General features: G+C 37.5%; 1 protein-coding gene and 1 pseudogene across 3 annotated transcripts in view; one reads left to right on the plus strand and one right to left on the minus strand.

Annotated features, from left to right (window-relative positions):
- Positions 1-1,357, minus strand: part of CYSLTR1 (cysteinyl leukotriene receptor 1) — an 87,294-nt gene extending 85,937 nt beyond the window's left edge. Inside the window, exon 1 of one of the 2 annotated variants that reach the window (XM_050776392.1) lies at positions 891-1,357. The gene's annotated coding sequence lies outside the window, so the exon portion shown is untranslated. The remainder of the gene's footprint in view (positions 1-890) is intronic. The other variant, XM_050776391.1, reaches the window with a different exon arrangement.
- LOC126946307 (S-phase kinase-associated protein 1-like) overlaps positions 1-25,599 on the plus strand; it is a 682,386-nt pseudogene that overhangs the window by 554,931 nt on the left and 101,856 nt on the right. The gene's annotated exons all lie outside the window — the stretch shown is intronic.

The raw sequence follows: 25,599 nt of genomic DNA on the forward strand, positions 1-25,599 counted from the left end.
AAATAATCATTTGTTAGACGTATGGTATCATAGCTTCTCTCTAGGTTTCAAAATAATCAGAATACTGGAAAGCAGAACCACTGAATTCAGTAGGTGGAGCTCACCAACCCATTTGTTTCCTCTTGAAAACAGCTTTTTTGCCGCTAAGTAGAAAAATGTTACTGGCTAAAGATTTTATTAAAATGTATGAATTTTTGTCTCTGTGTAAACTTAGTCTACGCCAGATGAGTCTAAGTTGCTAAATAGATCATGCAATTTTCTTCTATTCAGTTATAGTTGAGAGAGCTTTATTTTTACAGTCTCTGGCCAGAACTGGCTACTTTCTAGTTGTACGGTGTGTTTCAAGAATTTTTTTTAGCCTCTCTCAGTCTATTTTCTCTTTCATAAACATGGACAGTAACACCTACCTTGTCTAAATTATAGGGTGTTGAAAGGTTCGGGTGGGATAATAAATGTGAAACTACCTTATGAAAATTTTACTCTCCACTGGTTTACCTTCAGTAATCACTACATATTTATTTTCCATATTGAAGGAAAATATCACTACATTAGAGAAACTCCACTGAACGCTCAAAATGGGATTTGAAAACATATCTCACATTTCTGGCTTAATTGCAAAGGTGCTAGAGGCTTGCAGAGTGTGTCTTCTCTGTATATTGCCACATTGAGCCCTAGAAGAAGCACTGAGCAATATTTGTTGACAGACTGATCATATAATCAGATCTCTGGCTAAGAAATAAAGCAGAAAGAATTCATACTAGCACCCAAACTTAAAGCAAGCAAGGCAGATAACTTATCCCCAAACTCCTGGGAATTTGCTAAAATTTACCATCAGTAACGTTTTACTACATACTGTTCTGGTCTCAGTACTGAATACTGAGTTTCCTTACCTGCTAACTTCAAGGTCCACAGTTTACTGTCCTTTGCGTTTTTTCTCAGAAGCAAGCTCCAAGTCTTCAGTAAATTTGATCTACCAGTCCTTGCAACTAATCCTTGTTGGTGAGCTGCACAGTATCTGGATACCCTGTAGGGTCATAAAAGCACAGTCCATTCACAGAGTGCCTGCTCTATAGGCAAGCTTCTTTGCAAAGATGGGTTGCTGCTATTTTTCAGAGGAGAGAGGGCAGGGCACATTTGCTAGCCAATATATACAGATATACAGATTCTTCTTCCTCTTTCAGATTAGCCTTCAAACTGTTAAAGCACTCCCGGAGTCTGACTTCTCTGGTGCAAAGTGGGGGAGGGGAAGGGTCAGAGAGGAAGGAAGAATAGAAACTGGAGGCTTGCAGGTTGCGTGTATGTATAAATAAGCTTTTCTTCCTAGCTTCAGGAATAGAATTCTCAGGAAATTATTCTGCTGCTTTAAGATGGGAAGCAGAGGGGAGTGTTCTCTCTTCAGCTTAGTTCTCTCTGATTTCTATGACTGTGAGTCATTAGACTATTTGTAAGTGGGGAAAGATAATCATGCCAGTATATGCTAATATAACTGGCATTATGTGAAACTTGATCTTAAGCAACGTAAATTTCATCTCTCTGTTTCTCACTCTCTTTCCTTAATGACACATGTGGCTCTATCCACATTCTAAAACGCCTTTTCCTTTCTGGTTACTTTTTGAGCTTTGTTTCCTGAAGTCTTCATAACAATAAATTGCCTCCATTGGATTAAAACTGTTTTTTTTTTTCTTTTTTTGTCCCACTGAAGATGATCTGGAATGACTGGGCTTGCTGTCAGTGGTCCTGTGTTGGAAATTTGGGGGATCAGGCAAGTGTTCTTGGTCTTTGGCTAGGCTCTGAGGTGTTAGAGCTCTGGGGTGCTCAGTATGGCTTCTGGAGAATAGGGACATAGCAGTCTGGTATGTGCTGATTGAAGCCTGGGTAAGCACTTCATTGTTAAAAACCAAATTGAGAAGACCCTGATGTGAATTTGTTACATCAATTATCTTGAGTTATATTAAGAAGATTCTATATGGAGATGGGCATAAATATGTTGATTTTAACACTTTGTAAACATGCCCCATAACTAACAACTAGTTTTATGTACTTGTAAAATATGAGCCCAGCAGTAGCCTTCTGGCTTGCTACCTGCCGTAGGGACAAAGTCATTTACCCAAACTTTGTATCTTTAGGTACAAGAATTACCTCACAACCAACCTGGGGCAATCGCTCTAAGGCCCCTTGAATCTTTATCTCTTTTCACAGAGTTCTGGATTGTGGTGGTGATGGTGATAGTTGGAGGAAAAGGCTATCCAACCACATTAGAAGGGATGATAACATTTGGATTCAAGACTAGACTTTCTAATCCTCTCCTAGGGAGTTTTAGTAACTAAACTGACATTCAAACTAGTATTTCTTCAACTGAGTTTGGATCCCCAAAGATCTATAGGAAAGTTTATAAGTGAGACAGAGTGAATTATCACTTTTCCTCCAGTCTGAAATGTTATAGCCATTTTGAGCTACAGTGGAAGGGCAATTCATACTTAAGAAATGAAGAAAAGAGAAAGGGACTAGATCCTTTGTGGGGATAAGAAAGAGAGATCAGATTGCTACTGTGTCTATGTCAAAAAAGAAGACATAAGAAATTCCATTTTGATCTGTACCAAGAAAAATTGTTTCTGCTTTGAGATGCTGTTAACCTGTAATTTTAGCTCCAACTCTGTGTTCACAGAAACATGTGCTGTATTGAATCAAAGTTTAATGGATTTAGGGCTGTGCAGGATGTGCCTTGTTAACAATATGTTTGCAGGCAGTATGCTTGGTAAAAGTCATCACCATTCTCCATTCTCGATTAACCAGGGACACAATACATTGCAGAAAGCCGCAGGGACCTCTGCCCAAGGAAGCCTGAGTATTGTCCAAGATTTTCCCCCACTGAGGCAGCCTGAGTTATGGCCTCGTGAGAAAGGAAAGACTTTACCATCCCCCAGCCCGACCCATAAAGGGTCTCTGCTGAAGAGTAGTAGTGAAAGAAGGAGGCCTGTTTGCAGTTGAGATAAGAGGAAGGCTTCTGTCTCCTGCTCCTCCCTGGGAATGGAATGTCTCGGTGTAAAGTCAACCATTCCCATTGGTTCTATTCTGAGATAGGAGAAAACCGCCCTGTGGCTGGAGGCGAGATATGCTGGCAGCAATACTACTCGGTTACTCTTTGCTACACTGAGGTGTTTGTGTAAAGTGCAACATAAATCTGGCCTACGTGCACATCCAGGCACAGTACCTTTCCTTAAACTTATTCATGATACAGATTCCTTTGCTCACATGTTTTCCTGCTGACCTTCTCCCCACCTGTTGCCCTGCTACACTCCCCTCACCAAGATAGTAAAAATAATGATCAATAAATACTGAGGGAACTCAGAGACCAGCGCCGGTGCAGGTCCTCGCATGCTGAGTGTGCCTGTCCCCTGGGCCCACTGTTCTTTCTCTATACTTTTTCTCTGTGTCTTATTTCTTTTCTCAGTCTCTCATCCCACCTGACGAGAAATACCCACAGGTGTGGAGGGGCAGGCCCCCTTCAATCCTTGAGCTTCAAGTTGGCACCAAAATAGCTGTGGCAGAGAGGGTGTTTCTTGTGGTTCTTCTTTGTGCTCCCCTACTTGTTTCTTTCATTAGCTAATTCTGTGTTCCTGAGCAATGGGAAATGCAGTGATGCACCCATTCCCAAATGGGTCTTTGCCTTGTACAGCTGGATCAATTTACACCACATTTGCTATAAATGACATCAGATTCCTTGTATCCTTTCTTCATCTCTTTATCTTTTCTCTTCCCATCCATCCATCTTCATTACATATCTACTCTCACATTCTCTTTCACTTTAGGAAAGGTTGAAGCGCCCAGAATGATACCTATCTGCTGCTGTCTCTCTACTCTTGCTCATTTTCCCAGACTCCTTCAGTTCTTACTTTCTTATTGAGATAGGGAAGACCAAATAGGGAGTGGTGAGGGAGAGTGGGGATAACACGTAGTTGGATGGGAAATCTGTCTCAATGAACTAAGACTTGGGTAGAAGGATAAATAATTTTCAGTCGCAACAGTATTCACACATAAGTGACAGGATCCATAGCTTATGTGGAGTCAGAGCTGAAAGAGGTAATGAAAAATCATCATCTCGTTCAGACTTTATATTAAATTGAATTCCTGAGGGTATGACATGTCTGATTCATCATCGTGTCCTCAGCCGTTGGCTCATTGCCTTGTTTGGTTTGTTGAGTAAATAAATCTAGTACAACTCTTTCATATTATAGATGAAAAAACAGGCTAGAAAGAGGCTCTCTCAAGATGCCATTATTTTACCACAAAATCAAAAAGAGTAATTTTTCTTTCTCCAGGATTGAAATTTTTTCACAGCCAATACTAATTGCACTTTGGAAGGGTAAAGAGCATGACTATACTCAAAGCCCAGCTCTATACAGACATATATGCTTGTTAAATTAATTTTAGTCTAAAGGTGTCTTCTGGAAATACTTTAAGTTCAGCCTAAAGGTTTCTCCGTACATAGTGAACTACAACCTAACTTGAAGTATAAACAGACTGTAACCTACTCTTGTGTCAATCATTAAGGTTGACCAAACAAAGGTAATCAACTGTTCCAACCATGTTCAAATAAGGAAAACGTCAAGTTGTAACCAATCCAACTGTTTGTGTATTTCACTTTGACTTGCTGTACGTCACTTTCCTTTTCCTATCTATAGATGTTCAACCATACCTCAGCGCTGGAGCCTCTCTGAACCTTTTCTGGTTCGGAGATGGCCTGATTCACAAATTGTTCTTTGCTCAATTAAACTCTGTTAACTTTAATTTGTCTAAGGCTTTTCTTTTATCACACTCATTCACAGAGACTAGGATAGCCATGATTCACCTTTCAGTTCCAGCTTATAGAAACATGGAGACAATGAAAAAAAAAAATCAGGCTGGCTGTGGAAATATGGCTATTACAACTTTCCTTTTTCCTGCCCCAGGGCCTATTCCATGGGTATAAAACAACCCTGGATTGTCATTTTTAGTGAGGCAAGGGCCCTCTAACTGAGAGTGCTGGATGAGGTTGAATGAACCCTGTGAACAAAATAGCATAGACTACCTAGGAGAGATGGTACAGATCATCTAAGTAATGTTACATTACCCCGTACATTATTCTGTGCTGTCACCACTAGCCATGTGGTAACCACTAGCCACACCCGGTTATTTAGATTTAAATGTAAATTAATACAATAAATAATTCTGTATTTTAATTACACTAGCCACATTTCAGACACTCAGTAGTAGAGCCACATGTGAATGTGGCTCTGCATTGAACAGCACAAAGTTAGGACAGATGTTAAAATTAATACCTAACTTGGGGTAAAGAATATCAGTACAAGTTCATATAACTAAGTGTCAAAGTCGGGAGAAGAACCCAGGTTTTTGGTGTCTAATGAAGAGGAAGCAGATTTATTTCTACCTCTATATATTTATTTATATTCAGTGTGGATCTCTGAGCATGGTTCAAGCACATTGAGTGTGTGTGACTATTTGTGGGCTTTAAGTGTTTTTTTGGGGGGGGGTCGGACCTGGTTAGCATGGATGAGGGAGCTCCTTTACATAAATTTTTGCAGTTCTTGCCTTTCTTTCCTGACAGGACCAAAAGAGAAAATATACATAAAGGTTCAATGAAAAAAACAAAAAAACAAAAAAGTTATACAAATGAGAGGTGTCATGATTATGATGAGCTCCAGCTTTACTTCCTGCTGCTTAGTGTTTGCCCCTGAGTTCAGCTGGAGATGGCTATGGATGGGGAGGTGGGCTGGGTTGGAGGAAATTTTGGCAGATGAAGTGACAGAGAGTCTTCTGGGTGTGTGTGGTCAGGAAACCTGCTTCACGGTCTCCAAGCCTAGGAATTGGAGCCAGTTAGACTGGAGCCAGTTGCTCTTACCTCATCTTTTGCTACAAGAGAGGACCAGTAATGGAGGAAGTAGGCAAAGACCTTCAGTGAGAGCTAGGCCTTTCCTTAATTAGGGAGACTGTCTACAATGACTTAGAAATGTGTCAAGTTTAGAAATAATGCATGTTCTCACTTATAAGTGGGAGCTAAACATTGAATACACATGGACATAAAGATAGGAACAATAGACACTGGATACTACTTGAGCGGGGAGTTTGGGAGGGGACAAGGGTCAAAAAACTACTTACCAGGTGCTATGCTTACTACCCGGGTGACAAAATCATTTGTACACCAAGCCTCAGCAACACATGATTTACCCATGTAACAAACTTGTACATGTACCCCTGAACCTAAATATAAAAGTAAAAAAAAAAAATTCTGAAAAAATTCAGATTCATTAAAGAGAAGTGGCCCAAAGACTGACTGTCATAGGAGAGGTCATCCACTATCGATGGGAGAATTGGATGTGAAAAACATACCATGGATTATACAATGAGAAGATGGAGGTAATGGTGACTTTAACGCCCTGGGTTGGTGGGCATGGGAAGGATACAGAGAAGATGTTTAGATTATAGAGTCAACCCCCAACTCTTACTCACAAGGCAGGCTTGGGAGACAGAGAGCCTGGGCCAAATTTCAGCTTGCCCTGCAAATCTGGGTGAGTTCTAGAGTCCTGCAGATTCTATTTCCATAGAATGTTAGAGCTGAAGAGAACCAGGGAGAGCATCCATGTCTTCCTCTTATTCTACACATGAGGAAACATGATGCAAATTAGTTGTAGTGTTGCTTTGTTTGATTTGTTGAATAAATAAATCTAGTCCCACCCTTTCATATTATAGATGAGGAAACTGAATCCAGAGAGGATCCCTCAAAAGCCTTAAGGCTATCTCAAGATGATTTTTTTTCCATCCTTGGATAGATTATTCCATCATTCTGAGTCTTAGTGTTCTTATTAGAAAAAATGATCACAATAATCTCAGCTCTGTTTATTTCACAGAATTTAAAAATCAAATAATATGAAAGACATGAAAGGGCTTTATAAACTATAAGGTATTATTCAGATAAAATTATTTTATTGCCTATGTGTTCATCCTTCTCTCCTACCCAATGCCTTCTCTCACCCAAAATACTGCATGCCTTCTTATAAATATTTTCTTGGAGAGACATATTTGGGTAACTTTGAGATAACTTGGGGTCTTGGAGGGAGTTATACTACCAGGGCAGGGAATTATTGCCATTGAGTATCTAGTTGCAAAGGACCACTTTAACATATGGAACCATGTTTACCACAATGGCAGCATCTGCCAGGTGTTATTTGTATGTATTTCCTGCTTGTTTTTGTGTGTTAGGGAGTGGTGTAAGAACAAGGCTTAGGGACAACTGAAGTACTATTTGTAAAACTGCCTTAGCTATTGGAGTTCTCTGAAGGTAAACGGAAAACATTCATTTGGCTTGAAATTGGAATCCCAAGACCTAGGTTTATTTTGGCTCCATCACTTTTAGTATGACCTGGGGCAGAGCAAGTCACTTAAACCTTGTGAGTCTCAGTTTTCTCATTTGTAATTAATAAGACTAAAGGGATAATGCTCTCCACCCTGTACTGCACTGGGAACAGTGAGCTAATGCACATGAAAGTGCTTATGAACTGTAAATAGCTGTAAAAACAACCTCTCGGTTGTTTCCTTGTAACAGGGGAAATTCCCCAGAGACATGCTCTGAAGTTGTCTTTGGCATATTTCCTTTACTTCAGCAGGGACCAGCTAACCCTCCAGCCAAGGGAAATTGATTTAAATATTTGATTTTAGGGCCCAGCCCTTAACCTAGCTTCACCTCTCTTGCTGAAACATCCTGGTTTTCAAAAAATACCAACAGTACTAGCTTGGGGCAAAATTTTTGAAGCAAATCAAATATATTTTCACCTACTCCCTCTTTTTGTTTTTTCATTTCAGCATCCTCTCTCCTAGAGGAGGTAGAGTGCTGCAGAAGAAACAGTATTCTGAGAGGTTGTATGTCCTAGTTGTTAATAGCTTATGCTTGGGAGGTAAATAGATTTGGGCTGAATCTTTGTTTCACCATTTACTGGTTGTGATTTTGGACAAGTTATGCAACTTTCAGCCCTTGATTCCCCAGATTCCTTGTCTGTAAAATGGGGCCAATAATTTGACTACCTTATGGGGTGGTTAAAAGCCTTAAATGTAGCAGTGCCTGGCACAAATTATGTTTCCAGTAAATGTAGCTTTATTTTTATTTACACTATGGTTTTGCTCTCTCAGAGTTATTTATATTTTAAAGTTGCCAGACTGGAATTAGACACTGTCTGAAAGAATGATTTCCAGTTTGTAGCATTAAGAACTTTCCTACATCTTAACTCTGCTGACTTGGTAGTTTGTACAGGTGAGTCTTCAGGGAACATTGGTTACAGATTTGAATACAAAATATAATCTTGATGTTTTGGGGGGGATAATATTTCCACAGGCCTTTCGCTTTATACTTTTTTGGTGATTTTTCTTTTGGTTTTGCTTACAGATGATCAGAAGTGCTTTTCCTGATGTTGATTATTTCCTAATAAATATGTGCATCCCTGTTCTGTTCAGGAGCTCCTCACAACTGGCCAGTTGGAGCCTGTATTGCCTGATCAAGGCTTTGACCTTGACTAAAACAAACAAAAATGAAGATATTTTTTCCTGGACTTCAGAGAACACACAAAAAATATGTGTCTCATAGGGCTGAGCTGAATCCCTAGAAGTATAATAGCTATGGTTATGGAACAAGGGCTCGGCTTGTTTAGTTTCATCATTTCTGATTTGGGTCATGCATCTGTGAATCAGCCTCAAATTCATTTTGTCAGTTTATAAATTGCCTTTTGTTCCGTGAAGTTGTGCCTAACAATTTATTTCTCACCCATACAGAAAAACCGTGGGCCAAGTTGTGTGTTGTGTACTGCTCGGGGGGCAAATATGTGGTTACTGGTTGGTTGAACATTTTCCTTTACAGAAATAATAGAACCAGGAGAATAGGAAAACACACTTAACAGGATGAGGAGTGAAGGATTATGGTGTTCAGGCACTCAAACTGATAACTTTTGTCACATCTCTTAACATAGAACCTCAACTATTGCTTTTATGTTTCTCACTATTGATGAACTGAGGTCTGTGAAAGCACTTTGAAAATGGGAATGCAGTATAAAATTCTAAGATTATTATTTATCAGCTTAGTGTCAGTTATGGAATGCTCTTGTTAGATAACATTGAACTTTTTTTTTTTTTGCAGCAAGATATTATTGGCATCTTTTCTCCTCTGAAATGGTTCTAACATTGATTTCTAAATGAAGCACGTTCTGGAATCCGACAATTATTCAATCTCCAGGATGTCTTGAGTCCAATATAAGTTAAACAAACTAACAAACAAGCTGCAGTCATGAGTAGTCAAAATGGTAGCTGTAAGAGTCTGTCTTTTTGTTCCTGAGATTAAAAGGCCTCATTTTACTCTGTCAGTTCTTCTCTTCCTTCCTGTTTTAAGCAGGAAGTGCTGGTAGCATTCTACATAAATAAGTACTCCATGTTGCATAATGGTTGTCTCCTTTCAGACTTTGAAGAGTGCCTCAGATAGTCTTGTTGCACATGATAGGTTCTCACAAGAGTCAGTCAGAAGTGTTTTGTAAATGCAGAAAAAGGGCTCGAAATATCTCCTCCACCCTGTGTATGTCTTCTTGAAAGTATGGTTTGTCTGCTACATGTGTGACACTAACTCTAAACTTGTCAGTCCAACAGGGCCCACCCTGAAGACAATTAGAAAATAATTGAAATGAGTTCTTCCTGACTTCTCTTTTATTAATAGCTATTTTTCTCCCTTTTATACCTTCTGCTGCCCAGGCATCCAGTGCTTCTGCTCATTTTCTATTTGTCTTTTTGTATTAGTCATGGTTCTCTAAAGGGACAGAACTAATAGGCTAGATGTGTGTATGAAAGGGAGTTTATTAAGAAATATCGACTCTCAGGATCACTGTTGTGGTGAAGTCCCACAACAGGCATCTGTAAGCTGAGGAGCAGGGAAGCCAGTGTGAGTCCCCAAACCTCAAAAGTAGAGAAGCAGACAGTGCAGTCTTCAGTCTGTGGCCAAAGGCCCAAGAGCCCCTGGCAAACCATTGGTGTAAGTCCAAGAGTCCAAAAGCTGCAGAACTAGGGGTCTGATGTTAGAGGGCAGGGAGCATCCTGCATGGGAGAAAGATTAAGGTAGCAAAACCCAGCAAGTGAAGTCCTTCCACGTTCTTCCTTCTGCTTTATTCTAGCCACGCTGGCAACTGACTAGATGGTGCCCACCCAAATTGAAGATGGGTTTGCCTCTCCCAGTCCACTGACTTAAATGTTAATTTCCTTTGGCAACACCCTCACAGACACACCTAAGAACACTACTTTGCATCTTTCAATCAAATCGACACTCAATATTAACCATCACACTCTTTCGGTATGAGATACTTATCACAACATCACTTTTAGTGCTTGCTTTACACATACTGAGGTAAAAAAATGATTTCTCCAATACTTTTAATTGATTAATCACATTATACTTCATTCATGCGTATTTTCTACTTTTTAATTGGAAACTTATTTTGGTATACCAACAAAAATACATTCATTAACTTCAATCTGGGAAATTTATTTTCTTTAGAAAATTAATACTATATCTGATCTCTGTGATGATTATTTAAATGTTCATTACAGTTAATGTTTCTAGAATCTATACTATATCCATTTCTTTAAAATATAATCTTTTGTACAGCTGCATATGAAGTACTGAAAATATCATTTAGAATTACTGGTCACCTGGCGGCTTTACATCCTCCAAATGCAAATCAAAAAGAATATGAGGCAATCAGGTAAAGATTATTTTAGTTAAAAGAAAATGTCTAGTCTACAAACTGAAAAGTACAGTTGTTTACTTAATTATGTTTACTATACATGCACCTGAGAATAATTCTGCCTTATAGTCGTTATTTTAGATGTCATGTCATACTCTTTAAATTATAACTAAAAATATACCCTACATAAATAAAATATGCTTTGATTTATCCATTTAAAATATCATCATTGTAAACATTTTTATGAAATACAATAAAATGAAACTAAGAAAAAATTCTAAGTCCACTTTACTTTCTTGATTTAAGTTATTGTGCTATTTCTATCCATACTATGTTTCTAAAATAACAGGTCACTATAATTCTTCAAAACCTGGACCAACATTGCTTTTATTTTGTTCTGTGCATGATATGCTTCATAACTGCCATATGTTTAATTTTCAAAAGATGAACTTCATACCTTTCAACAAACTTGTCCTATTTTTATAACCAGTGCTTCTATTCTTATGCTGACTGAGATTCAACTGAAGGAAGTGGATTTGAGAAGTCACTAATGATTCGGTGTAAATAAATTTTTTTCTAAAATGACTTTATTTTATTTTAGTTATAAGAAATTACAAAATATCACTAAGTGAAAATAAAATCAATAAAAATTATCCATGATACCATCCATTCTTAAAGTTTATGTGTATAGCCTTTTATTCTTTATTTCTTCAAATATATACATAAAATATTCATCAAAATGAGTTTTATATATATATTGTTTTGCAACCTTTTTTTTTTTTTTTTTTTTTTTTTTTTTTTTTTTTTTTTTTTTTTTTTTTTTGAGATGGAGATTCACTCTTGTTGCCCAGGCTGGAGTGCAATGATCTCAGCTTACCAAAATCTCCGACTCACGGGTTCAAGAAGTTCTCCTGCCTCAGCCTCACGAGTAGCTGGGATTACAGGCATACACCACCACACTTGGCTAATTTTGTATTTTTAGTAGAGACGGGGTTTCTCCATGTTGATCAGGCTGGTCTTAAACTCTTGAGCACAGGTAATACACCTGCCTTGGCCTTCCAAAGTGCTGGAATTACAGGCATGAGCCACCGGGGCCGGCCTGCAACCTATTTTTATTTAACAATACATTATAAATTGATTTCTATAACATTAAATAAATTCTCTCTGTCTCAGTTTCTTCTAAAATTTTAAAAATTAAAATGTTATGTTGAGATAATCGAAGATTCTTATGCAGTTTTAAGCAATAATACAGAGAGATGCTGTGTGCCCTTTACCAAGTTTCCCTTAATGATAACATCTTGTAGCACTACAGCACAATAAGACAACCAGGTTATTGACACTGATGTAATCAGATACAGAAGATTTTCAACACTACACGGATCCATGTTGCCCTTGTAAAGCCACATCCACTTGTGTCTCACTCTATCCCTCCTTAATTCTGGGCAACCATTAATCTCTTCTCTGCTCTGATAATTTTATCATTTCAAGAATGTCATATAAATGGAATAATATGGTATACAACCTTTTGGGATTGTCTTTTTTTTTCCCACTCAGCATAATTCCCTGGAACTTCAAGTCATGTGGATCAACAGTTTGATTCTTTTTATTTATGAGTACTACTCCATGATACTGATATGCCAGTTTGTTTAATTATTCAGCCATTGAAGAACGTTTTGGTTGTCACTAGTTTGGGGTTAGTATAAACAAGTCTGTATGAACACTTGTGTATAGATTTTTGTGTGGACATAAGCTTTCATTTCTCTGAGATAAATGCCCAAGAGTCTAGTTGTTTGGTTGTATACCAGTTGCATGTTTAGATTTGTAAGAAATTGCCAAAGTGCTTTCCAGAGTGGTTATATCATTTTACATTACCACCAGCAATATTTCTGTGCATCCTCACTGGCATTTGGTGTTGTCACTATTTTTATGTTAGCTATTCTGACAGGTGTTTAGTGACATTTTATTGTTTAAATTTGCATTTTCCTAAAGGCTAATAAAGTTGAACATCTTATGTGCTTATTTGTCATCTGTATGTCTTCTTTAGTGCAATATCTGTTCATCTCCTTTGCTCATTTTCTTTTTTCTTTTTTTATTTTAAAGTATTTAATTGACAAATAAAGATTGTATATATCCAATGTATACAACAAGATGATTTAACTTAAATTGTGTATATGCATTACACAATGCATATGTATTATATAATGATTATTGTAATCAAATTAATTAACACGGCCATCATCATTCATGCAGTACATTAGGTCCCCAGAACTTGTTCTTCTTCTAACTGAAAGTTTGTATCATTTGATTAACATTTCCCTATTTCCCTCACCCTCCCAGTCCCTGGCAACCACCCTTCTACTCTGTATACGTTCTACTGTTTTAAATGGCAAATACAAGTGAGATCATACATTATGTGCCTTTCTTTGTCTGTATTATTTCAGTAGCATGATGTCCTCCAGGTTCATCCATGTTGTTGCAAATGACAAGATATCCTTCTTTTTATGGCTGAATAGTATCCCATTTTGTGTGTGTGTGTGTGTGTGTGTGTGTGTACACTGTATACTATATAGCATATAGAGTATAGTATATAGCATATACTACATAGTATATAGTATAGTATATAGCATATACTACATAGTATATAGTTTAGTATATAGCATATACTATGTATATTATGGTATATATACTCACACTATATATATATGGATAAATATATCATATATACATATATTGCATTTTCTTTATCCAGTGTGGATAACATTTAGGTTGTTTCCATATTTTGGCTACTGTGAATAGTGCTGCAATGAAAATGGGGGCAGGTAGGTATCTCTTTGAGATACTGATTTTATTTCCTTTGGATATATCCCTAGAAGTAGAATTGCTGGATTATATAATAGTTCTATCTTTAATGTTTTGAGGAACACCCATAATGTTTTACATAATGGCTGTACCAATTTACATTCCCAGCGACAGTGTACAAGGGTTTGCTTATCTCTGCATCCTCACCAACACTTATTATCTCTTGTCTTTTCAATAATAGCCATCCTAATAACTGTGACATGATATTTCATTATGGTTTTGATTTGTACTTCTCTAATGATTAGTGATGTTGAGTACCTTGTCATATACCTGGAGGCCATTTTATGTCTTAGGAAAAATGTTTATTCAGGCTCTCTGCCCATATTTTAGTCAAGTTATTTGTTTTTTTGCTATTGAGTTGTATGACTTCATTTTATAATTTGGACATTAATCCCTTTTTGGATATATGGTTTGCACGTATTTTCTCCCATTTTCTAGGCTGCCTTTTCCTTTTGTTGATTGTTTCCTTTCCAGTGCAGAAATGTTTTCATTTATTGTAGTTTCACTCATTTATTTTTGCTTTTGTTACCTGTGCTTTTTGTGTCATATTTAAAAAATAATTCATAAGACCAATGTTTTCTTCTAGGATTTTTACAGTTTCAGGGTCTTACATTTACGTCTGTGGTTCATTTTGAATTAATTTTGGTATATGATGTAAGACAATGGTCCAATTTAATTATTTTGCATGTGGGTGTCCAGTTTTTCAAGCACTACGTATTGAAAAGAATTTATTTTCCCTTTTGTGTATTCATAGCAACATTGTCAAAAATTAGTTGACTTTATATGCTTGGATTTATTTCTGGGCACTCTATTTTGTTCCATTGGTCTATGTGTCTGTTTTGGTGCCCATATTATATTGTTTGGATTATTATAGCTTTGTAATATAGTCTGAAATTAGGAAGTGGAATCTTTCCAGCCCTTTTCTTCTCTCTCAGGATGTGGCTATTAGGGCTCTTTTGTGGTTCCATAGAAATTTTAGAATTAAAAAAATTTTTTTGTGGATATACCATTGAGATTTTGATAGGGATTGCACTGAATCTGTAGATCACTTGGGTATTATGGATATTTTCACAATATTAATTCTTTCAATCCATGAAAATAGGCTATCTTTCCATTTAATTGTCTTTTTGATTTCTTTCATCAATGTTGTATAGATTTTCACTATACAGATCTTTCACCTCCTTTGTTAAATCTATTCCTTAGTATTTTATTTTTTCGATGCTGTCATGAACAGGATAGTTTTCTTAATTTCTTTTTCAGAGGGTTCATTGTTAGTATGTAGAAATACAACTGATTTTTGTATGTTGATTTTATATTCTACAACTTTACTGAATTTGTTTATTTTAACAGTTTTTTCATGGACTCTTTATGGTTTCCTTTTCAAAAATTTTCTTTTATTTTTAACTTTAATTTTGGTTCAGGGGTACATTTGCGGGTTTGTTATATAGGTAAATTATGTGTCATGGGGATTTGATGTACACATTATTTCATCACTCAGGTAATATGCATGGTACCAGATAGGTTGTTTTATGATCTTCTGCCTCCTCCCACCCTCCACAGTCATGGAGGCCCCAGTGTCTGTTGTTCTCTTCTTTGTGTCTATGTGTATTCAATTTTTAACTCCCACTTATAAGTGAGAATATGCAGTATTTCGTATTCTGTTTTTGCCTTAGTTCACTTAGGATTATGACCTCCAGGTCCAGCCTTATTGCTGCAAAGGACATGATCTCATTCTTCTTTACTGCTGCCATGGCATATATGCACCATGTTTTTGTTATCCAGTTTACTGTTGATGGGCATTTACATTGATTCCATGACTCTGCTATTGTGACTAGTACTGTGATGAACATAGGCATGCCTATGTGTATGGAAGAATGGTTTATATTCTTTATGGAAGAATGGTTTACATTCCTTTGGGTATGTACCCAGTAATGGGATTGCTGGGTCACATGGTAGTTCTGTTTTAAGTTCTTTGGGAAATCTCTACATTGCTTTCCACAATGGCTAAACTAATTTTTATTCCCACCAACAGCATATAAACATTCCCCTTTCCCCACAACCTCACCAACATCTGTTATTTTTTGACTTTTTAAAGACAGCCGTTCTGATTGGTGTGAAATGGTATTCCATTGTAGTTTTGATTTGCATTTCTCTGATGATTAGTGATATTGAGCATTTTTTCATATGCTTGTTGGTCATATGTAAGTCTTCTTTTGAAATGTCTACACATTTAATTTGACCACTTTTTAATGAAGTTGCTTGTTTTTTGCTTGTAAATTCGTTTGAGTTTCTCATAGATTCTGGATGTTAGACCTTTGTTGAATGCATATTTTCTCCCTTTCTGTAGACTGGCTGTTTACTCTGTTGATAGTTCCTTTTCCTTTTGTTGTATAGGAGCTCTTTAGTTTAATTAGGTTCCGTTTGTCTGTTTTTTGTTGTTGTTGTTGTTGTTGTTGTTGTTGCAATTACTTTCGGCATCTTCATCATGAAATTTTTGCCAGGCCTATGTCCAGAATGGTATTTCCTAGGTATCTTTCAGGGCTTTTATAGTTTTAGGTCTTATGTTTAAGTCTTTAATCCATATTGAGTTGCTTTTTGTATATGGATTAAGAAAGGAATCCAGATTCATTCTTCTGCATATGGGTAGCAAGTTATCCCAGCACAATTTGTTGGATAGGGACTCCTTCTCCCATTGCTTGTTTTTCTTGACTTTGTTGAAGATCAGATAGTTGTAGGTCTGTGGCTTTATTTCTGGGCTCTCTTTTTCTGTTTCATTGTTCTATGTGTCTATTTTTGTACCAGTACCATCCTCTTTTGGTTACTTGTAGTATAGTTTGAAGTTGGTAATCTGATGCCTCCAGCTTTGTGCTTCTTGCCTAGGATTACCTTGGGTTTTGGGCTCTGTTTTGTTTCAATATGAATTTTAAAATGTTTTTTTCTTAATTTTGTGAAGACTGCCACTGGGAATTTGATATGGATAGCATTGAAACTGTAAATTGCTTTGGGCAGTATTGTCATTTTAACAGTATTGATTCTTTTTATCCATGAGCATGAAATGTTTTTCCATTTGTGTCATCTCTGATTTCTTTCAGCAGTGTTTTGTAATTCTTATTGTAGAGATCTTTCATCTTCCTTGTTAGCTTTTTTCCTAGGTATTTTATTCTTTTTGTGGCTATTGTAAATGGGATTGCATTCTGATTTGACTCTCAGCTTGGATGTTGCTGATGTATAGAAATGGTACTGATTTTTGTACATTGATTTTGTATCCTGAGACTTTCCTGAAGTTTGTTTATCAGAGATAGGAGCTGTGGGGGAGAGACTACAGGGTTTTCTTGGTATAAAATTATGTAATCTGCAAAGAGAGGTAGCTTGACTTCTTCCTTTCCTATTTGGTTACCTTTTATTTCTTTCTCTTGCCTGATTGCTCTGTCCAGGACTTCCAGTATTATGTTGAATAGGAGAGGTAACAGTGGGTATCCTTGTCTTGTGCTGGTTCTCAAAGGGAATGCTTCTAGGTTTTGCCCATTTGGTATGATGTTGGCTATGGGTTTGTCATAGTTGGTTCTTATTATTTTGAGGTATGTTTCTTCAATGCCTCCTTTGTAGAGGGTTTTTAACATGAAGGGATGTTGAATTTTATCAAAAGCTTTTTCTGCATCTATTGATATGATAATGTGGTTTTTGTTTTTCATTCTGTTTATGTGGTGAATCACTATTTTTGATTTGTGTATGGTGAACCAATCTTGCATCCAGGGAGAAAACCTACTTGGTCATGTTGGACTAGCTTTTTGATGTACTGGTGGATTTAGTTTCCTAGAATTTTTTTTTTAAATGAATTCTTTTTATTGCAAACAAACGTCTAAATTAATTTCTCCACCCACTTTCTTTAGAAAGAAAAAGAAATCAGCAGGCTAAGGAGATACCCATTCAAGAACTGACATGATTAAAAATTAAGATATAAATGGGTGACTCACAATTTCATTAGCTTACAGAGATGGTGGAGTTAACTACTACAAGCACACTAGTTATACAGTATTTTGTGGGAGAAGGGCATACAGACATGGCTAACTTCATATAGATCCCATTAGACAACTGGATTTACAACAAGTTTTTTTAATAAGAAATGGGCAAAGCCAGCTTTCTTTTCAGAATCAAAATGCAGAACAAATGGAAAAATTATGGTATTTAACCTTCACAAGTTTGAGCCTCCACAAATAATGCAACCAAGGTTTACATTTTTAACAGCCCTTCTACATACACTCCATCTTCTCTATCTTAGTTCCAAGTTTTGGTTTTCAATCCCAATTATACCAATTCCATCGTTATTTAAGAAAAATCCTTCCCAGTTATTGTCAGAAACTACGATTTAGCTTACCCCCTCCACTACCCAGCAAACTACAGAGAGGATGGAGTGTAATATGAGCAGTACAGAGTCTTAATGCAATTCATGAGGACCACTTAGTCCTTACATGAATCTGGTTGCTAACATTTCTATTATATTGTGACAATGACTCCCGACTGTTATTCTCTGTGAGAAATGGGGGGAGTAAATTCTTAATAAAAGACACCAGGTACTTTTTTTTTTTTTTTTTTTTTTTTTAGTATTTTTACATATATGTTCATCAAGAATATTGGCCTGAAGTTTTCTTTTGTTGTTGTGTCTGTGCCAGGTTTTGGTATCAGGATGATGCTGGCCTCACAGGATGAATTAAGACAGGAATCCCTCCTTCTCAACTTTTTGGAATAATTCCAGTAGGAATGGTACCAACTCTTCTTTATATATCTGGTAAAATTCAGCTGTAAATCCACATGGTCCTGGGCATTTTCTGGTTGGCAGGTTTTTTATTACTGACTCAGTTTTAGAACTCATTTTTGGTCTGTTCAGGTATATAATTTCCTCCTGGTTCAATCTTGAGATCTTGTATCTTTTGAAGAATTTATCCATTTCTTCTAGGTTTTCTATTTGTGTGTATAGAAGTGTTTGTAGTAGTTTCTGAGGGTTTTCCATATTATTGTAGGGTTGGTGATAATGTCCCTTTTGTCATTTCTGATTATGTTTATTTAGATCTTCTCTCTTTATACTTTATTAATCTAACTAGTGTTCTGTAATCTAAAAATCTTAATTGTTTCAAGGAAGCAACCCCTGGATTCATTGATCTTTTAAATTTGTTTTTTGTTTTCATTTTAATTTCCTTCAGTTCAACTCTGATTTTGGTTATTTCTTGTCTTCTTCTAGCTTTGGGGTTGGTTTGCTCTTGCTTTCTTGGTTCTTCTATGTGTGATGTTAGGTTGTTAATTTGAGATATTTCTAACTTTTTGATGTGAGCATTTAGTGCTATAAAGTTCCCTCTTACTGTTTTGTCTGTGTCACAGAGATTCTGATGTATTATGTATTTGTTCTCATTAATTTCAAAGAATGTCTTGATTTCTGTCTTAATTTCATTGTTTACCCAAAAATCATTCTGGAGTAGGTCGTTTAATTTTTATGTAATTGTATGGTTTTGAATAATTTTCTTATTATTGATTTCTATTTTTATTGCACTGTGGTACAAGAATGTGTTTGGTATGATTTTGTTTTGTTTTGTTTTGTTTTTTGAATTTGCTGAGGATTGTTTTATGGCCAATTGTGTGTTCAGTTTTAGAGTCAATGCCCTGTGCAGATGAAGAGAATGTATATTCTGTTGTTTTGAGGTAGAGAGTTCTGTAGAAGTCTACTTGGTCTGTTCTGTAGATGTTCATTTGGTCAAATGTTGAGTTCAGATCTTTAATATCTTTGTTAGTTTTCTGCCTCAATGATCTAGTACCATCAGTGGGGTGTTCACATCTCCCACAGTTATTGTATGGCTATCTAAGTGTCTTTGTTGGTCACTAAGAACTTGCTTAATGAATCTGGGTGCTCTCGTATTGGGTGCATATATATTTAAGAAAGTTGGGTGTTCTTACTCAATTGAAACCTTTATCATTATGTAATGCCCTTGTTTTTTTAGATCATTGTTGGTCTTAAGTATGACTTGTTTGAAGTTAGAATAGGAACTCCAGCTGTTTTCTGTTTTCAATTAGCTTGGTAGAATTTTCTCCATCCCTTTACTTTGAGGCTATGGATGTCACTGCACGTGAGATAGGTCTCTTGTAGATAACATACAGTTGGATCTTGCCTCTTTATTCAGCTTGCCACTCTGTGCCTTTTAATTGGGATATTTAGCCCATTTAAATTCAAGGTTAATATTTATATGTGTAGGTTTGATCCTGTTATTGTATTGTTAGTTGGTTATTAAACAGACTTGATTGTGTGGTTGCTTTATAGTGTCCATTGTCTTCATACTTAAGTATATTTTTGTGGTGGCAAGTAGCAGTGTTTCCTTTCCATATTTAGCACTCCTTGAAGGACTTCTTATAAGGCAGGTCTGATGATAATGAATGCATGTAGCATTTGCTTGTCTGAAAAGGATCTTACTTCTCCTTCACTTTTGATTCTTATTTTGGCTTGATAGAAAATTCTTGATTGGAATTTCTTTTCTTTAAGAATGCTGAATATAGGCCCCAAATCTCTTCTGGCTTATAGAGTTTCTGATGAGAAGTCCACTGTTAACCTGATAAGGTTCCCTTTGTAGGTAACCTGCTCCTTCTCTCTAGCTGCTTTTAATATTTTTTCTTTCATATTGACCTTGGAGAATCTGATGACTTTGTGTCTTGGGAATGGTTATCTTGTATAGTATCTTGATGGGGTTCTCTGCATTTCCTAGATTTAAATGTTGGCCTCCCTAGTGAGGTTGGGGAAATTTTTGTGGATGGTATCCTTGGGTATATTTCCCAAGTTGCTTGGTTTCTCTCCCTCTCTTTCAGAGATGCCAGTGAGTCATAGATTTTTTCTCTCTACATAATCCCATGTTTCTTACATGTTCTCTTTATTATTCTTTTTGGTTTTTCTTTATTTCTGTCTGATTGAGTTTATTTGAAAAATTGTTCTCCAAGTTCTGAGATTGTTTCCTTGGCTTGATTGAGTCTCCTTGGCTTGATTGAGTCTCCTGTTAATACTTGCTATTATATCATAAAATTACCGAAGTGAGTGTTTCATCTCTATCATCTGTTTTTTTTTTTTTTCTTAAAATGATCATCTCAACTTTTATCTCTAGTGTTTGTTTTTATTTCTTAAGTTCTTTGGATTGGGTTTCAACTTTCTCCTGAATGTCAATTATATTTGTTCCTATCCATATTATGAATTATATTTCTGACATTTCAGCCATGTCAGCCTGGATAAGAACCATCGCTGGGAAACTAGTGCAGTTGCTTGGAGGTTAGAAGACACTGTAGCTTCTTGAGTTGCCAAAATTCTTGCATATTTTGTTCTCCTCATCTGTGTGGGCTTATATTCCTTGTTTTCAAAGTTTCTGCCTTTTGAGTTTTTTTCTTTTATCATTTTTGATTTCATTGGGGGTTTGATTGTTGGTTGATAAGGTGGGTTCAGTCACCTGGCTTTAATTTTAGTCCACACCGGGGTCTTAGAGGATACGCTCTGATTATTGTCTCTGTGCTCGCATTTCTTTTGCTGGGTGTTCTAGTCTATGGGGCTTTATCTGGTAGGGGATACAATTGGTAGGCAGATTATGTCCTTGCTGGGTCAGTTCTAGTCTGCTGTCTGAGTGCTTCCTGAGGGATCATGAGGTTGTGCCTGCCTGCAAAGTTCAGGCAGAAGCAGGACCATTGTGCTGAAGGCTCTAGTGGATGTGATCCTTCTGGCTATGAGAGGAGGGTGGAGTTGCCTTCCCAGCTGTCTTGGTGTTTCCAGGGCAACAGGAGGCTGTGCCCACTGGCAACTTCAGGCAGAGGTAGAACCACTGGGGTGGAAGCTGTAGCAGGCATGGTTCAACTGCCTATTAGAGACAGGGGGTGGAGGGTGGAATTACCTGCCCTGTTTTCTGGGTGCTTCCTGGGACAAAAGGAGGAGGCTGTGCCCACTGGCTGAGTCCACACAGAAGTGGGACTGCTTGGTTAGAAGCTTTAGCAGGTATTGCCTGCCTGGCTATAAGTGGCAGGGGTAGGTGGAGTCACCCACCCTGTCATCTGCATGCTTTTCAGGATAACAGAAGGCTGTGCCCACTTGCTGAATTCAAACAGAAGTGGGATTCCTGGACTAGAAGTTCCAGCAGGCATTGCCTGACTGGCTACCAGTGGTGGATATAGGTGGTATTTCCCACTCTGCTGTCCAGGTCCTTCCCAGAACAACAGGAAGCTGTGACTGCTGGCTGAGTACATGCAGAAGTGGTACTGTTGGGCTGAAAGCAAGCACCGAGTCTTGTCTGGTGAGGGGTCTAGAGCTCCTACTGCTCCCACGTACCATGACTGTGGCCTCTACTGGCGCTATGGCACTGGTGCTGGTCTGCTCCAAACCCAGGGCTTGTAGAAGTCCCCTTGGACTCAAGGGTTGACTGCACAGAAAATCCAGGTGGCTCTTTTTCTCCGTCCAGAAGTACAATGGAAAGTGTGGGGTGTATGAAGGGGGCCATGGAGATTCTGTCATTCCCAGTCTTGCACAGGTTCTTGTGGCGAGTGTGAATGCCTTGGGAGGGGGGTCTCACTCACTCAACCTTTCCCATGTTGGGGAGGGTCTCCTGGCTCCTGGCTCTGCACTGAGCTCAAACAGGCTTTACTCCTCTCTCCTCTGTGTTTCCCACTGCTTTTTTGATGGATCTTGACTTGGTTTCTGAGATTATTGGCCTGCAAGGTCAGTGTTCACTAGCCCTTTTGTTTCCTCTCTGTGAGGGTGGTGTACATGACCTGCTTCTAGTCCACTATCTTGGCTTCTGTTGTTTATTTTGTATATATAAGATCATGTCATCTGCAAAGAGAGACAATTTATCTTCTTTCATTCCAATTTGGATGCCTTTTATTTCTCTTTCTTGCCTAATTGCTCTGGCTAGGACTTCCAACACTATGTTGAATAGAAGTGGCAAGAAAGGCATCCTTGTCTTGTTTCTGATCTTTTTTCACCATTGTGTATTATCTTAGTTGTGGGCTTGTCATATATGGCTTTTATTGTGTTGACAGACATTCCTTCTATACCTATTTTATTAAGAGGTTTTATCATGAAAGGATGTTAAGTTTTGTCATTTTTTTGTATCTGTTGAAATTATTATATAATTTTTATCTTTCATTCTGTTAATGTGGTGTATCATATTTACTGATTTGCATGTGTTAAATCATCTTTGCACCACAGGGAAAATCCCACTTGATCATGGTGTATAAATATTTCAGAGCTGTTGAATTTGAATTGCTGGTATTTAATTGAAAATTTTTGCATCTATGTTAATCAGGGATATTGGCTTGTAATTTTCTCTTCTTGTGGCATTCTCTTTTTAATTTTCTTTTTTATTATTATTATTAAACTTTAAGTTCTAGGGTACATGTGCATAACATGCAGGTTTGTTACATATGTATACTTGGGTCATGTTGCTGTGCTGCACCCATCAACTCGTCAGCACCCATCAACTCGTCATTTACATCAGGTATAACTCCCAATGGAATCCCTCCCCCCTCCCCCTCCCCATGACAGGCCCCAGTGTGTGATGTTCCCCTTCCCGAGTCCAAGTGATCTCATTGTTCAGTTCCCACCTATGAGTGAGAACATGCGGTGTTTGGTTTTCTGTTCTTGTGATAGTTTGCTAAGAATGATGGTTTCCAGCTGCATCCATGTCCCTACAAAGGACACAAACTCATCCTTTTTGATGGCTGCATAGTATTCCATGGTGTATATGTGCCACATTTTCTTAATCCAATCTGTCACTGATGGACATTTGGGTTGATTCCAAGTCTTTGCTATTGTGAATAGTGCTGCAATAAACATACGTGTGCATGTGTCTTTATAGCAGCATGATTTCTAATCCTTTGGGTATATACCCAGTAATGGGACGGCTGGGTCATATGGTACATCTAGTTGTAGATCCTTGAGGAACCGCCATACTGTTTTCCATAATGGTTGAACTAGTTTACAATCCCACCAACAGTGTAAAAGTGTTCTTATTTCTCCACATCCTCTCCAGCACCTGTTGTTTCCTGACTTTTTAATGATCGCCATTCTAACTGGTGTGAGATGGTATCTCATTGTGGTTTTGCTTTGCATTTCTCTGATGGCCAGTGATGATGAGCATTTTTTCATGTGTCTGTTGGCTGTATGAATGTCTTCTTTTGAGAAATGTCTGTTCATATCCTTTGCCCACTTTTTGATGGGGTTGTTTGTTTTTTTCTTGTAAATTTGTTTGAGTTCTTTGTAGGTTCTGGATATTAGCCCTTTGTCAGATGAGTAGATTGCAAAAATTTTCTCCCATTCTGTAGGTTGCCTGTTCACTCTGATGGTAGTTTCTTTTACTGTGCAGAAGCTCTTTAGTTTAATGAGATCCCATTTGTCAACTTTGGCATTTGCTTCCATTGCTTTTGGTGTTTTAGACATGAAGTCTTTGCCCATGCCTATATCCTGAATGGTACTACCTAGGTTTTCCTCTAGGATTTTTATGGTGTTAGGTCTAACATTTAAGTCTCTAATCCATCTTGAATTAATTTTTGTATAAGGAGTAAGGAAAGGATCCAGTTTCAGCTTTCTACTTATGGCTAGCCAATTTTCCCAGCACCATTTATTAAATAGGGAATCCTTTCCCCATTTCTTGTTTCTCTCAGGCTTGTCAAAGATTAGATGGCTGTAGATGTGTGGTATTATTTCTGAGGACTCTGTTCTGTTCCATTGGTCTATATCTCTGTTTTGGTACCAGTACCATGCTGTTTTGGTTACTGTAGCCTTGTAGTATACTTTGAAGTCAGGTAGCGTGATGCCTCCAGCTTTGTTCTTTTGACTTAGGATTGTCTTGGAGATGCGGGCTCTTTTTTGGTTCCATATGAACTTTAAAGCAGTTTTTTCCAATTCTGTGAAGAAACTCGTTGGTAGCTTGATGGGGATGGCATTGAATCTATAAATTACCTTGGGCAGTATGGCCATTTTCACGATATTGATTCTTCCTCTCCATGAGCATGGTATGTTCTTCCATTTGTTTGTGTCCTCTTTTATTTCACTGAGCAGTGGTTTGTAGTTCTCCTTGAAGAGGTCCTTTCCATCCCTTGTCAGTTGGATTCCTAGGTATTTTATTCTCTTTGAAGCAATTGTGAATGGAAGTTCATTCATGATTTGACTCTCTGTTTATCTGTTACTGGTGTATAAGAATGCTTGTGATTTTTGCACATTAATTTTGTATCCTGAGACTTTGCTGAAGTTGCTTATCAGCTTAAGGAGATTTTGGGCTGAGACAATGGGGTTTTCTAAATATACAATCATGTCATCTGCAAACAGGGACAATTTGACTTCTTCTTTTCCTAACTGAATACCCTTGATTTCTTTCTCTTGCCTGATTGCCCTAGCCAGAACTTCCAACACTATGTTGAATAGGAGTGGTGAGAGAGGGCATCCCTGTCTTGTGCCAGTTTTCAAAGGGAATTTTTCCAGTTTTTGCCCATTCAGTATGATATTGGCTGTGGGTTTGTCATAAATAGCTCTTATTATTTTGAGGTACGTTCCATCAATACCGAATTTATTTAGCGTTTTTAGCATGAAGGGCTGTTGAATTTTGTCAAAAGCCTTTTCTGCATCTATTGAGATAATCATGTGGTTTTTGTCTTTGGTTCTGTTTATATGCTGGATTATGTTTATTGATTTGTAAATGTTGAACCAGCCTTGCATCCCAGGGATGAAGCCCACTTGATCATGGTGGATAAGCTTTTTGATGTGCTGTTGAATCTGGTTTGCCAGTATTTTATTGAGGATTTTTGCATCGATGTTCATCAGGGATATTGGTCTAAAATTCTCTTTTTTGTTGTGTCTCTGCCAGGCTTTGGTATCAGGATGATGTTGGCCTCATCAAATGAGTTAGGGAGGATTCCCTCTTTTTCTGTTGATTGGAATAGTTTCAGAAGGAATGGTACCAGCTCCTCCTTG

The sequence above is a fragment of the Macaca thibetana genome, chromosome X, assembly GCF_024542745.1.
Source record: "Macaca thibetana thibetana isolate TM-01 chromosome X, ASM2454274v1, whole genome shotgun sequence".
Taxonomy (NCBI): domain Eukaryota; kingdom Metazoa; phylum Chordata; class Mammalia; order Primates; family Cercopithecidae; genus Macaca; species Macaca thibetana.